This window comes from Sminthopsis crassicaudata, chromosome 1, assembly GCF_048593235.1.
Source record: "Sminthopsis crassicaudata isolate SCR6 chromosome 1, ASM4859323v1, whole genome shotgun sequence".
Taxonomy (NCBI): Eukaryota; Metazoa; Chordata; class Mammalia; order Dasyuromorphia; family Dasyuridae; genus Sminthopsis; species Sminthopsis crassicaudata.
This window is the reverse complement of record NC_133617.1, coordinates 471,988,382-472,003,782: the sequence shown is the minus strand read 5'-3', so window position 1 is coordinate 472,003,782 and position 15,401 is coordinate 471,988,382.

Below are 15,401 nucleotides of genomic sequence, written 5' to 3'. Positions count from 1 at the left end.
ACAACAACAACAAAATTTCCATGTCATGTTATACAAGAAAAATCAGATCAAAAAAAAAAAACCACAAGAAAAAAAATCCAAGCAAACAAACAATAACAAAGTGAATATACTATGTTTTGATACACATTCAGTCTCCATACTACTTTCTCCCATTACGGATGGCATTTTTCCATCCCATGTCCATCGGAATTGCTTTGAATCACTGCATTATTGAAAAGCCAAGTTCAAGCAGAACTAGGAGATCATTATACACTTCAACAGCAATACTGTATGAGGATGTATTCTTTTTTTTTTTTTTTTTTTTTTTTGTATTCATTTTTCCAAATTACCCCCCCTCCCTCTATTCCCTCCCCCCGATGACAGGCAATCCCATACATTTTACATGTGTTACAATATAGTCTAGGTACAATACATGTGTGTGAATATCATTTTCTTGTTGCACAATAAACATTAGAATCCGAAGGTACATGCAACCTGGGCAGACAGATATTAGTGCTAACAATTTACATTCACTTCCCAGTGTTTCTTCTCTGGGTGTAGCTACCTCTGTCCATCATTGATCAACTGGAAGTGAGTTGGATCTTCTTTATGTTGAAGATTTCCACTTCCATCAGAGTACATCCTATGAGGATGTATTCTGATGGAAGTGGATATTTTCAACAAAGAGAAGATCTAATTCAGTTCCAATTGATCAGTGATGACAGAATCAGCTACACCCAGAGAAGGAACACTGGGAAATGAGTGTAAACTGTTTGCATTTTTGTTTTTCTTCCCAGGTTATTTTTACCTTCTGAATCCAATTCTTCCTTTGCAACAACTACAACAACAACAACAATTAGGTTCTGCATATATATATATATATATATATATATATATATATATATATATATATATTGTATCTAGGATATACTATAACACATTTAATATGTATGGGAATGCCTGTCATCTAGGGGAGGGAGTGGAGGGAAAGAGGGGAAAATTCGGAACAGAAGGGAGTACAAGGGATAATATTGTAAAAAATTACCCATGCATATGTACTGTCAAAAAAAAGTTATAACTATAAAATTAATTTAAAGAAAAGCCAAGTTCATCACAGTTGTTCATCACATAAGCTTGTTGTGACTATGTACAATGTTCTCTTGGTTCTGCTCACTTCAATCAGCTTCAGTTCATAAATTGTTCCAGGCTTTTCTTGTCATTTCTTACAGAACAATATTTTTCCATTACATTCATATACCATAACTTTTTCAGCCATTCTCCAACTAATGGGCATCCACTCAATTTCCATTTCCATGCCACTACAAAAAGGGCTGTCACAAACCACACAGCAAATTCTTATTCTCAAAGCTTGCTTTGATCTTTGAGTTTATCAAACACTAGATTATTAGGGTCATTTTCTACGTTCTTGTGTGCCTAATCTATCCCACTGATATACCACTTTATTTCTTAACCAGTACCAGATTGTTTCGATGATTACTATTTTATAATACAGGTTGAGATCTAGTATGTTTTTTTCAAATTAATTTTTATTATTAATTCCTTCACATTTTTAAATTTCCTTGATGTTATGGACCTTTTGTTCTTTTGATAGTTTGATTGGTATGACACTAAATACCTATAAATTGGTATGACACTAAATAATAAACAAATAACTAATAATGATTACTAAATAAGTAAATTGATTTATATATAGAATAGTCATTACATTGGCTCAGTCTACTCATGGGAAATTAATAATTTTCCAATTGTTCAGATCTGATTTTATTTGAAAAGTATTTTCTAATTGTTTTCCTATAGTTCCTAAGTTTGTCTTGGCAAGTAGACTCTACATTTTTATGATGTCTAATAATTTTTAAAATGAAATTTCTCAACTTTCTTGGTAATATATAGAAATGCTGATGATTTGTGTAATTTATTTTATATATTATTTTATATCCTGAAATTTTGCTAAAGTTAATTATTTCAAGTAGTTTTTTAGATAATTCTAGGATTTTCTAAGTATGCCATCATATTATTTGCAAAGAGTGATAAGATTTTTTTCCTCATTGTCTAATTTCTTCAATTTCTTTTTCTTGTTAGCTAGCATTTCTAGTAAAATATTGAATAATAGTGGAAATAATGGATATCTCTGTTTCACCCTTTCTTATATAAATCTTCTAGCTTATCTCTATCATAGGCAATGCTTACTGATGATTTTAGATGGATACAACTATCATTTTAAGGAAAGTTCCATTTATTTCTATGTTCTCTTATGTCTTAATAGGAATGGGTAAAGTATTTTGTTAAAATCTTTTTCTGCATCTATTGAGATAATCATGTGATTTCTGTTGATTTTTTTCATTAATATAGGCAATTATGCTGATAGTTTTCCTAACATTGAACCAGCCTTTGGTTCCTGGTATAAATCTCACCTGATTATAGTTTATGAGCTTTGTGACATATTGCTATAATTTCCTTGCTATATTTTAAAATTTTTGTATTAATATTAATTAAAGAAATTGGTGTATAATTTTGTTTTTCCTCTTCCTTAATTTGTGTCAAAAAAGGATTTTGTGAAGACTTTCTTTGGCTATTTTTTCTTTTTTGAGGCTGGGGTTAAGTGACTTGCCCAGGGTCACACAGCTAGGAATTATTAAGTGTCTGAGATCAGATTTGAACTCCGGCCCTCCTGAATTCAGGGCTGGTGATCTATCCACTATGCCACCTAGTTGCCCCTCTTTTGCTATTTTCCAAATAGTTCATCTAGTATTGGAATTGTTCTTTAAATGTTTGGTTAAGTTCACTTGTGAATGTGACAGATCCTGAGCTCCCTTAGGGAGCTCATTGAAGGCATAACTAAATTTCTTTTTCTAAAACAGGGTTGAGTATTCTATTTCATCTTCTGTTAATCTACACAATTTACAATTTTAAAAATATTTATTTCACTTAGATTGCTAGATTTATTGGTATAGTATTGGACAAGATAGCTCTTATTTGTTTCAATTTAATCTTCACTTGGGGGCAAATTCATCTTATTCCTTTTTGATACTGGTAACTGTATTTTCTTTTTTAATCAAATTTACCAATTGTTAATCTAGTTTATTGTTTGGGTTTTTTTTTTTCCCCATAAGACCAATTCTAATATTTATTAGTTTAATGGTTTTCTTACCTTCAATTTTATTAATCTCTCCGTTGATTTTCAAGATTTCCAGTTTGGTGTTTAATTGGAGATTTTAAATTAGTCCTTTTTTTAACTTTTTTTAGTTTCGTGTCCAATTCATTAATCTAATCTTTTTCTATTTTTTTTTTTTCCCTGAGGCTGGGGTTAAGTGACTTGCCCAGGGTCACACAGCTAGGAAGTGTTAAGTGTCTGAGACCAGTTTTGAACTCAGGTCCTCCTGAATTCAAGGCTGGTGCTCTATCCACTGCGCCACCTAGGCTGCCTCCTTTTTGTGTTTTCTTGATGTGTTTAGAAATATAAATTTTCTTCAAGTACTGCTTTGATTTCACCTCATAAATTCAGTCATTGTTGTCATTTTCTTTAATGAAATAATTGTTTGCACAGTTCTCTTTCATATATCTTCAAATTCCTGATCACTTTGTTCCTTCCCTACTAACTTTAAACCTACCCATATTTCCCTTATCCTCAGTAGACATTTACCAGATTCTACCATTTAAAGTTATCCTATCTCTCTATTTTTTTTTAGCCGTGATCCTTGAAAAATAAAAATGACTACCCTCACTGTCTTCATTTCTTCTTTTTAACTCCTTAAAATATGATTTCACTGTTATTTGTGAACTGAAATTTCTCTCCCCAAAGGTACTGATTATTTGACAAATAGTACTTCTCTGTATCTCAGACCTAAATCTGTCTGATGCATGTAAGAGTAAGTGGAAATGTGAGGAAACAGCAAAGAGCAATTTTAAAAGTACTGGTTTTAGGATCAAAGGCTGTAGGTTCTGCATCTGCAACTTATCATCTCCATTTTATCATCAGTAAGATAAAGAGTTTGAACTAGAGACCATTTAAGTTCCTTTCTAGTTGTAAATCTGTGATACTATGATATTGGAATACAATTTAGAGTTAACCTAATAGAGTGACCATATACTTCAACCCAGAGGTTCCACTGGATAGAACAAACCCCAAGAAGGTTAAAAAAAGAAAAGAAATATCCAAAATACACCAAAATATTTATTGTGGCAGCTACTGTGGTAGTAAAAAAACTGGAAACAAAAAAAGAGCCCATCAGCTGAGAAATAGTTAAAGAAATTGTAGTTGATGAATATAACAGAATATACAGAATAACAGAAAATACAGCTTATATGAAGAATTCTGAGAAACATGTGAAGATTTTTCTGAAATGATGGGGAATGAAATAAATGGAGTCAGGAAAACAATATCCACAATTTCAACAAGATAGTAGAAAATAAAATAAAACTGAATATTGTATAATTATAATGATCAAGCTTAGCCTCAGAGTGAAGATTACCAGGTGAGAACTCAGGTTGTCTGGACATTGACAAGGTGAGATCTGGAGCCAGATTCTCTGACTTCAAAGACAATGTTCTTTCTATTCTATGATACACCTCATACTAGGTGTATATTCTCCAGATTCTCAAGCTGTTGCTTATTCTATCAGCTCCCCTCCCATCTTTTCCTGATACAAGAGGGATCCAATCTCTTTGGCTATTGAAAGATATACCATGGGAGGAAAAAAAGTGCAGAACATCCTCAAAATCCTAATTGTGCAAGCCCTATACTGAGGAGGAAGCTGGAGCCCACAGAGGAAAAGTGATTTGCCCAAGGCCACATTTATCAGTAAACAGCAGACTCTCAGACTCCAAATGCAATGTTCTTTCCACAAGACCTGTGGATGGATATTAAGTGATGTAGCCAGAGTCACAAAGCAAGATAGTGGCAGAAATAAGCTAGAAACCAGCCTTCCTGAATCCCAGGCCAGTGTTCTAAACCACCAGACCAGCTTCCAGCTCAGCCATTCCAGGAAGATTAAGTGGAGAAATGTTGTGGAAACCATCAGAAGGTAGACTGATACAGGCATCCCCCTAATTCTAGCCTAGCTCAGCTATTGTTTAGAAAATCAACTCCTGTGGAGAATGGTCTGTCTACTCATAGCAAATAGCTAATACACATGGGACAAGGGAGCACAGGACCCTTGAGAGACTGGAGGCAGTGCACTGCAGGCGAGTCAAAACATCACCACCACCTTGCCCTCAGATCCTGACAGAGACAGATCAGGGCCCTGAGCCTAAGAGACTTGAATGCTTCAGCCCAAGGCCCTCAGCCATTTTCCTGTGGAGATATAGTTCTGGCAATTGCTCTTGTAGGTGCTACAGACACAGCTATTAAAGACCCAGAGAGGAAAGACTTTTGCACTCTCAAATGTTCAGCATCAGAGATGGGTATTATCTTTCTGCAAAAATGATATTGGGGCAGCTAATTGGTATATTGGATAGGGCACCGGCCCTGAAGTCAGGAGGACCTGAGTTCAAATGTGACCTCAGACATTTAACCCTTCTTGGCTGTGTGACTCTGGACAAGTCACTTAACCCCAATTGCTTCAGAAAAAAAAAAAAAAAAAAAAAAAAGGCATTAAAGAAGCACTAATATGTTTTCCTGCTACCCTCAGACCCATTTGACTTCTCCATCAGCTGAAACCTTTCTTATGTGTTGTCTCCCCTATTAAAACTATGAGCTTCTTAAGAGCAGGAACTGTTTTGCTTTTCCATTTGTATCCCCAGTACTTTGCAAAGAGTAAGTGCTGTATTCATCCATCCATCCAGTCATGCCTCTATGTCTTACTGTTTTCTAAACAAATTCAGTTGCCAGGAACTAATAGGCTTTCACTGCCAGGTAGAATGAGGCCTGAAGTGAAAAAAAACAAAAAAAAAAACAAAAACAAAACAAAAACCGCCAAGGGACAAATTGAGACAGAAAAAGACACAGGTGAGAGAGAAATGTGGAAGGGGAGAAAGGGGAGACACAGAGAAATACAAGGACAGACATAGAATTTGCTTTGAAGTTACTGAAAGAGAAGTCTTTTCTGAATATTTTGTTTAAAGGCCCAGAATTTAGGATATGGAAGGATTCGCTGGCACGATATGGTAGCCCACTGGTTAAATCATTTGTTATAACATCACTCAGTAATGTAATGAGCAAGCCTAACAGCAAGAAAAAAAATTTCCGTTTCTATGTCTAGTACCCAACTGTCAAACAATGATCACTATGAATGTATTTATTAAGCTCTAGGCATTGTGCTAAGTGTAAGGTTAAAAATACAACAAAGTTACAAACTAGCTCCTACCCTCAAGGAACTTATTTTCTGCTGGGGAGAAACAACATATAAAGGGGAACTAAAAAGGGGAGGCCTCATGCTTAGGAAATGGTTAAGAATGCTTAGGAAGTAGGAAGTAGTATGGCGATCCAGATATGGCTAAAGTTTGCTTATCTGAGCCAGGGGTGGTCCTTAGGTCAAATTTCATTCTGACAAATGTGTCAAAGGTCAAGAGAAATGCCTGCAAAGTGTTTAGTACTGGAGCAGAAAGCAGAAATAATCTCAACAAGTTTGAACACAAATTCTTCCTGGAACTTTGTTATTAAAATATATCTCTCTGACCCTTTGCTCAATTCCTTTCAGTTTCTATCAAATACAATTAAGCCCTGGATTTCAGCTGGAATTGAAAAAGGCATGTTTCCTTTTCTCCTAAAATATCTGTAATTACTTTTTATATATTTGTCTTTATTCACTTATCAATATCTCCATGTTACAATCATCCCTCTCTTTTTACTATTAGGAAACACTCTGTTTTCTAGTTAAGACCCAGAAAGTCAGGTTTCCCCTGAGCTCGACATAACTACAATCCTTTGTACTTACCTTCTGGATGAATTCTGGTGCAGCAAAATCCCAGAATTGTTTCTGCACCAGTTCCAAGTGGTCCCTGAGCTCAGACAAGCACAGGCACGTTTCATGTTCCGTCATGAAACCATGCTATGAATCAAAATTGTGGCATTGGTGCAGTTACCTCTCATTGATAGCCATTGCTATCAGTATCAAGGTTTGGCTGTACTAAAGCAGGTGTCTTCCTAGAGGAAGCTTCAGCACATGTCTATCTAGTTTTCCTCTTCTAACAGAATAAAGCTTTTTGTTTAAGAACAGCATTGGCTCCTTTTCTGTTTGCTTTTTTTTTTTTTTTTTTTTAATTCTTAGAGTTAACTGAGATTGTAATAACCCATGTGAGCTCTTTGGTATTTCAGACTAAAAAGCAGTTGAATAACTTCTGTGACTCTTTGGTTATTTATTTTCAGATTTAACATACTTTACAATTATTTATTTTATATGTATATATCATCTCTCCTGTTATAATGCAAACTTATATTTCTTTCTTTTAGGGGAGGAACATGGGTAATGCAGAAAACTGTTTTGTATGTCTATACATATTTGTAATAAAATTTATTTTTTCTTGCTTCAACAAATAAGGGAAAGGCAGAATGAGGAAGAGAAAAATAATAAAATAAAATTGAATTATTTCTTTTTTTTTTTTTTTTTTTTTATTTATTTTTTTTATTATATATATATATATTTTATAATATTATCCCTTGTATTCATTTTTCCAATTTACCCCCCCTCCCTCTATTCCCTCCCCCCGACGACAGGCAATACCATACATTTTACATGTGTTACAATATAGTCTAGGTACAATACATGTGTGCGAATATCATTTTCTTGTTGCACAAAAATTGAATTATTTCAAAGAAAACACAATGGAAGAATGAGATTGCTTCATTTTTACTAGTAGTATCACCCAGAAGATAGCTTAATACTCGATTCATCTTGTTTAAAAAATGATTTCTTCTTGTTGTTCAGTTCTTAAGTCGTGTCCAATTCTTCATGCCCCATTTGAGATTTTGTTGGGAAAGATAGTGGAGTGGTTTGTCATTTCCTTCCCCCACTCATTTTACAAATGAGAAAATTGAGGCAAAGAGTTAAGTCACTTGCCTAGGGTCACACAGCAAGCGTCTGAGGTTAGATTTGAATTAGGAAGACAAGTCTTCCTGACTCCAGACCCAGCATTCCGTCCACTGGTTTATTTTCAGTGGATAATCAGTGCCCTGATTTATTTTTCAAATTCTTTTAATTAAAATAATATTAACTATATTGAGAGAAAATAGAATGAAAAAACATGAAAAATCAAGTTATATTTCCATGCCGCTAGCATTTGTATGGATTCTGCCTCTAAAATATGTCTTACATCCATCTCCTTTTTTCTACTCAGTTACAACTCTAGTTTAGACTCTCATTGCCTCTTTCTTATAAGATTACTGTAGTGACTTTCTAACTATAGTATTCCTGCTTTCCTCTCTTCAATGCATATTCCATAGCATAAGTGATCAAATTAACATTCTCAAAACACAAGTGTGCCTATATCATTCCCCTGCTCAAAAATCTTCAGCAGCTCCTGATTTTTGTTTCCAGAATAAAATAAGAACTCCTAACATTTAAAGCCCTTAACAATTTGGTTTATTCCAGATTTTTCTTTCATACCTTTAATCATCTACCAAACTGGGTTTCCGGCTATTGCCCAAACTTACATTATATTTTTCCATTAATCAAACAAGCTAGCAATATTTATTAAGCATCTACCATGTAACAGCACTCTGCTAAGTGCTGGGGATGTAAAAAGGGGCAAAAGATAGCCCAGTCCTCAACAACCTCACAATTTAATTAAGGAGATAATATTCAAACTTACACAAGTAAGTTACATAAAGGATATATAGGAAATACGGAAAGGCACATATAAGGCATATATAAGGAAATAAGAGAGATTAGGAAAGGCTTTCTGTACAAGATGAGATTTCAACAGGAAGACTAAAAGGACACATACAAGAGATGTTACAATCAACAGGCCTTGGCAATAACAAATTGACTATGGAAGGCAGGAATGAAAGGAGAAGTATAAGAGTGAATTGTCCAGGATAAAATCATAGGTTGTCTTATGTTTTGAGCCTGAAGGACTGAGGAAAATGGTATTATCCTCTTTAGTAATAGGGAAGGTAGGAGCAAGGGAGGTTTTTGAGGAAAGATAATAAATTCTGTTTTGGATATGTGTTTAAGATGTCTGCTTTCAGACATCAGTTGGAGATCTGAGACTGGTGGTCAGACCAGATTGGGGCAGGTAAGTAGTCACCAGCACAGAATTGGTAATTAATTATGAGAGCTGATTGAAATCTCCAAGTTTAAAAAAATATAAATTAAAAGGCCTAGGATAGGACCCCAAGAGACATCTGCAGTTAAAATGAGGATGAGGAGACAGCAAATGAGACAGAGAAGTAGCAGTCTGACAGGTAGGAAGAGAACTAGGAGAGTAATGCCCTGAAAACTTACAGAAAAGTATCAAGGAGAAGGTGATCAATAGTGTCAAAGGCTACAGAGAGATCAAGGCGATTGAGGATTGAGAAAAGATCTTTGGATTTGTCAAGAGATCATTGACAACTTTAGAGTGAGCAAATTCAGAAGAATGATAAGAACAGAAAGTAGATTATAAGTGGTAAAGAAGGGAGATGTGGAAATGTTTGGAAGAATTGTACTTTTGGCCTATATTAGATTATTTGCTGTCTAAGGAGGGGAGAGATGGGGAAGGACAAAAATTTGGAGCACAAGATTTTTTTTTTTTAAATGTTAATAGTTTTTATTTACCAGATATTTGCATGGGTAATTTTACAACATGGACAATTGCCAAACCATTTGTTCCAATTTTTCCCCTCCATCCCCCTCCCCCAGATGGCAGGTCGATCAATACATGTCAAATATGTTAGAGTATAAATTAAATACAATATATGTATACATGACTAGACAGTTGTTTTGCTGAACAAAAAGAATCGGACTTTGAAATAGTGTACATTTAGCCTGTGAAGGAAATCCAAAATGCAGGCGGACAAAATTAGAGGGATTGGAAATTTTATGTAGTGGTTCATAATCATCTCCCAGAGTTCTTTTGCTGAGTGTAGCTAGTTCAGTTCATTACTGCTCTATTGGAACTGATTTGGTTCATCTCATTGTTGGAGAGGGCCATGGGTCCATCAGAATTGATTATCATACAGTATTGTTGTTGAAGTATAGAATGATCTCCTGGTCCTGCTCATTTCACTCAGCATCAGTTCATGTAAGTCTCTCCAGGCCTTTCTGAAATCATCCTGTTGGTCATTTCTTACAGAACAAAAATATTCCATAATATTAATATACCACAATTTATTCAGCCAATCTCCAATTGATGGGCATCCATGTAGTTTCCAGTTTCTGGCCACCACAAAGAGGGCTGCCCCAAACATTCTTGCACATACAGGTCCATTTCCCTTCTTTAAGATCTCTTTGGGATACAAACCAATAGCAACGCTGCTGGATCAAAGGGTATGGACAGTTTGAGCACAAGATTTTTCAGGGATGAATGTTGAAAACTATCTTTGCAAGTATTTTGAAAAATAAAGTTTTTATAAAAATAAAATTTTTTTTTAAAAAGAAGTCAAGACACCTATTGTAAATAGACTTTTTGAGGAATTTAGCTACAAAGTACAAAAGAGATATAGGATGAATGTTAGCAAGAAATGCTAAGGTCAACAGAATCCTTTTCAGGCTAGAAGAAGATATGGCAAGAATTATAGGCAGTAGAGAATGAGTCAAGAGAAAAAGATTGAAAATAAGTGTTGATGTGGGTGTAAAAAACAAAATATCTTACCAAGAACTCCACTGATGAATGCAGGAAGGATTTATTTTACATTTGCGCAGGTAAGTAGGATCTCCAAAAGCAGCAAAAGTCCCTTGGCAGATTCCTCATCAATTGGATGTTACAGGACCTGAATCACCACCCTTCCATTACATAGAAAGTCCCTCCTTCAAAGGAGCTTCCATTTTATAATGGGGGTAAAGGGGAAGAAAGAAGGTAACAAAGGACTAAGGGTAAAGAATAAAAGCTTCTTTTCAAATCTCAGGTCACCACCTCTGATTATAAAAGTCAATCCCTACCCCTAAGGAGCTTACATTCTTTTGAGAGAAGATAAATTCCACACTTGTTATTCTTTAATGTCTTTGTGGGTTTCAGTTTTCTAATTTGTTTCATTTCTCGAATTTAATTTTCATAACAGTGGAAACACAAAATGCCCATCTATTTCTCACAATTTCCTTCTTTCTTCTGTTTAATAATTTGGTTTCCACATTTTTTTTCTAATCCCTCATATTTGGCTAATTTTTTTTTTTTTTTACATCCCACTTCATAAAAGTCCCTGAAATCTGTTAATTCTTCTGATAGGACTTGTGTAGAATTAACTGAGTGAAAATACTTTCATGGTGATATATAAATTATGTACTCTTTGACTTTGGGGGGCCCTGAGGCTTTGTCCTCCTTTGGGGGAGAAAGTTCCTGAGTCTCAAACTCTCCTCAGAAAGAGGCCCACTCTCAGGGAGCCCAGTTTGGGTGTTCTCATTCAGTTGGAGACTGGGGCCAGGGACTTGGTCGAACCCTCTACTGAGTTGAAGATTAGTCCAGAACCTTCTAGACTAATTCTGGTGTTCCTCTAGGACTCCGTGGTAGGAGTCCCAGTAGCTCCTAGTACTCCCAGTAGCTCAAACTCCCAAGATAAATAATCTCTTTCAATTGGAGATCTAGGCTAGGAGCATCAACATTGACTCAAACTCCCAGTTTAGTAATCTCCTTCAATTTTGAATTGAACTGAAGTCCCAGATGGCTAATAAAAGACAACTCTGAACTCTGAATCTTCACAGAAATCTGAAACAGGATTATGTTTGCCAAGTAAGCTGTTTTCTTGGCAAGCTGCCCTGCCAGGATTTTTGCCCACTGGTGAAGATATTGTTTTCTCATTGTCAATAAATCTCTTTTGCCACACAGATTTCAGGTTTGCATATTCTTTCACAGAGAACTTGTGGTTCTGACCAGAGGGATTTCCCATCCCAATTCTCATACCTCATCACAACTACCACTAACCTCATCAATGGGAAAAGAGCCATATGATTTGCTCTTCTGTTAATCTGGACAATCGATATTTTTGGATGTATTCCTCAATTTCACTTAAATTGTCAAATCTATTGGCATAAAGTTGGGCAAAATAACTCCTATTTATTGCTCTCATTTCCTCTTCATTGGAAAGTTCTCCTTTTCATTTTTGAAACTAACAATTTGATTTTCCTCTTTCCTTTTTTCTAATTAAATTAACTAAAGATTTATCTATTTTGCTGTGTTTTTTTTTTCATAAAACCAACTCTGTTTTATTTATAATTCAATAGTTTTTTTGCTTTCAATTTTATCAATTTCTCATTTTATTTTTAGAATTTCAAGTTTGGTATTTGATTGGGGGGTTTTAATTCTTTTTTTATCTTTTTTAGTTGCAAGCCCAATTCATTGATTTTCTCTTTCTCTATTTTATGCAAATAAGTATCTAGAGATATAAAATTTCCCCTTATTTTACTGCTTTGGCTTCATCCCACAAATTTTGGTATGTTGTCTCATTATTGTCATTCTCTTGGATGAAATTATTATGTCTATGATTTGCCATTTCACCCATTCATTCTTTAAGATGAGATTATTTAGTTTCCAGTTATTTCTTGGTCTATTTTCCCATGGTCTTTTACTGAATGTAATTTTTATTGAATCGTGATCTGAAAAAAAAAAATGCATTTACTCTTTCTGCCTTTCTGCATTTGATTTTGAGGTCTTTATGTCCTAATATATAGTCAATTTTTGTATAGGTTCCAAGAACTGCTGAGAAGAAAGTGTACTCCTTTCTGTTTCCATTTAATTTTCTCCAAAGATCTATCATATCTTTTCTAGTATTCTTTTTAACCTCTTTATCTTCTTATTTTGTGGTTTGACTTATCTAGTTCTGAGAGAGAAAGGTTGAAATCTCCCATTATTATAGTTTTGCTATCTATTTCTTCTTGCAGCTCTCTTAACTTCTCCTTTAGGAATTTCCATGCTATACCACTTGGTGCATATATGTTTAGTATTGATATTGTTTCATTATCTATGGTATCTCTTAGCAAGATATAATTTCCTTCCTTATCTCTCTTAATTAGATCAATTTTTGCTTTTGCTTGATCTGAGATCAGGATGCATAGCCTTATGATTTGGAACTTTATAATAACAAATGAGCTATATCTAAAAGTTGCAGGTGTTTGTCCCCTCCTGTTTTCCACCATCTCTTAATTAGTATTTAAGTACTTCTTTTAAAGGTGATGATGGCTTTGAATTTTCTTATCCAAGGATATCTGCAGTTCTTTAGGGAAATTTAAATTAAGAACTTATTGACTTGTATTCTTTTATGTCTGGGTTAGATTTCTGAAGAATGTTTAAGCCCAGACTCTTCTAAACAATGGGAGAAAAGGCCAGGCAGGGGTGGGGGGTTTTAGAGGCTTTTGAGTTCAGGTTATTTAATTTTGTGTTTTCTGGTTTTTTTTGGACTCTTTTTACTGAAAAACACCTTGTCAGATGGGAGATGCCCTTTCTCAGGAGATTGTAAAAAAAACCCTTTTTGCTTTTTTCACTCTGTGAGACTGTTTTTGTGGTCCATACTGTCTCACACAGTCTGTACAAGGAATGAAACTTCCAGTTGTAACACATGTTCCTCCTCTTCCTACCAATAACCTTTCTAGTTATTCTATTTTCCCATGCCATTCTGCTAGTGGCATCTAACTATTCTGCTATTCCTTTCACTGCCTTTCTGGTGTGTTAGTAAAGACCAAATCCAGAACTAGATTTCTATCCTTGATTCATGTTACTGTCTTTGACTTAATTCTTCCTGATTCAGTCTTATTTTCTTCAGTAAATGTCAAGGTAAAAGGAATAGCCAATTGGTTCATGCCCAGGTGCCCCCTCAGTTCCCGGGCAAAGCAGGTTTGAGAAGTCTGCCTCCTCAATTCCACCCAAGGTTAACTTGAGGTATGTTCATCTTTAAGATATTGCCAGAGCTACCCCTCAGTTACACTCCAGACTCCAGTACATGGTACTACAGTCCCTAGATTTTGGAATCTTTCACCTTGCCATGAGAGACAAACTGATTGATCTCTAGAGCTAAGGGATTAGTATAAAGTATTGTATTGTAATTCTCCCCAGGAATGCTATTTTTGGAACAAGAGGAATTCATTCTCATGTTTTTTCTCTACCTAAAGGGAATGGTACTTTCTGGGTATAGGGCAACTTGTAGCACAAATATTTTTGTTCAGACTCTTTACTGAGTATTTTTCTACTTCTAACCAAGCATTGGTGTCTATCACTTGCATTAAGTCCTTAACTTGATTGCACATCTTCCTAAGACATCTATACCTATTACCAAATTACTCTTTGATCTGCATTTTCTAAATGTCCAGTCCTTGTAGCAAACTAAATATTATTCCAAATTGGATAATCAATTTCATAATCTTCTTTTTCTGTATCAGGACACAAACACTTATTGTACCTACACTCAAGTAGGTACAATCAAGGAATAAGGAAATCTTGAAAGCTTTCCCACTCATAATCTGGTTTAGATAGTGCATAAAATGAAGACAGTGTTCCAAAATGTAGCTAGGCCAACCAGAGCCTTAACAAACAAGCCTAAGTTTCATATTTCGCTAGTCAAGCCACTATAATTCTATAATTTGACAAACATGAAACTGAATTGTTTGTGAGTTATCTTTCCCAGTAATACTAATCCAAATCTTAACTTGATGTCCCCAACCTATGCCCCAAATGCTAGCTACTGTAGCAGGGAAGTAGCATTAATAACCTCAACCTCTTCACAGGATTGATGGACTCCTTACAGGGAATCCACTCAGACATTGGGTAGTTTGGGGTCCATTCACAGTTCCAGTTCCTTCCCAAATAAATGGGGCCCAAAATCCTTTAGGGTAAAGGGTGATGATCTCATCTTCTGAAATGACTTCCTGCTAAGAATGTACATTCAGTTGGATTATCCTATAGTGTTCCATTTGGAAGGGCTTGGGTTGATTGAAGATCCAGTGGGTTGAGTCAGATCCTTGAAGCTGGTCAATACAGCTGTCTAGTGCTGGTCATTTGAAGGCAAATTGCTCAAAGCCTAAAGGAAAACAAACCTAAGAGAACTAGAGAGAGAGCAAGTACAAAGAGTAGAACTCTCATTCTTGGAAAGTATGCTTATATTTTCCCTGAAAATTCTGCAAATAGCTAGTTAAGCATCATCTCTTTTTATAGGGATTACAATATAACCTAAAAGCAATTTTGAGAAAAGGGGGAATTCCATCAGAATAACAGAAGTACTCACAAAATTCCTCAACAACAGGTTTCATTTACCCATAAAAAGTGGAATATTAAGAGAGATTGGCCAGCAGCTTTTCAATATCAAGTATTCAAAAGAAAACTTAAATAAAAGTCGTTTTCCCATT